We start from the raw sequence: 867 nt of genomic DNA, 5'->3' as shown, positions 1-867 counted from the left end.
TGAGCTCCTGGAATCATTTTAAAAGACCTGATTACATAACTTATGTGACAAACTACTGCATGTGACACATCCTCCAAATGCTACAGTTAATTCCCAGCTCCAAACCAGACCACTTACCAAGTTTTTCAATGCTTTTGTATGCATTCGAAGGCAACCCTCCACCACAGCCAGAATCTAAAGTGTCGCAATCAACAAGTTCTTGTTCGGACAACGATATAAGCTTCTTATGCTTCAGGAACCATTGACCTTCAACATTACCGGTGGTTGAGAAGGCCCAGCATGATCCACAGGAGCCCTGGGAATATATTGATAGTGGGGTGGGGGAAGGGACACCTTAATCCAAATACCGTGAACTGGTTTTAAACAATTAACAAGGATCTATGGGAGTCGAGAGGATACGGTTTAATAATATTTGAATGTTCTTTGTTTATTACCAAATGGGACGAGAACATAGAATAAAAAGGTGCACCATCTTCCCCCACACTACCAAATATATAATATTATATATAAATATATCATATTCATATATACATACATATTTACATTTTTATTTTTTTACACATACATTGTAACTCGCACGAAGTGTAAGAAACATAACACCGTGTTATATCGAATGTCGTTACCCCGCCACGTAAGGATAAAGTGACATTCATTCAACAACACAAGCCACAAACCTGGTTCTTAACTTCAGTTACAGCCCCATGTTTTCTCCAATCCATTGAATCTGGAATGTTGGTTGTGTCTAACTCGGCACTGTTGAGTGTTTGGATTGGCACGAGGGGTCGAGTGAAACCAGGAGCCAATGTTCGGTGATATTCTTCCTCTGTGAAAGATTGGTGTCAGGGTTTGAATGAATGAATGGTAGCT

The 867-nt window shown here is 39.8% G+C and overlaps 2 protein-coding genes across 4 annotated transcripts in view; both read right to left on the bottom strand.

The window, feature by feature from the left end:
- LOC100185692 (kelch-like protein 12) overlaps window positions 1-867 on the bottom strand; it is a 31119-nt gene that overhangs the window by 13646 nt on the left and 16606 nt on the right. The gene's annotated exons all lie outside the window — the stretch shown is intronic.
- Window positions 1-867, bottom strand: part of LOC100175491 (cathepsin L-like) — an 8749-nt gene that overhangs the window by 2587 nt on the left and 5295 nt on the right. The window lies entirely within an intron of this gene.

This window comes from Ciona intestinalis, chromosome 12, assembly GCF_000224145.3.
Source record: "Ciona intestinalis chromosome 12, KH, whole genome shotgun sequence".
NCBI lineage: Eukaryota > Metazoa > Chordata > Ascidiacea > Phlebobranchia > Cionidae > Ciona > Ciona intestinalis.
This window is presented reverse-complemented; position numbering and strand designations above follow the sequence as displayed.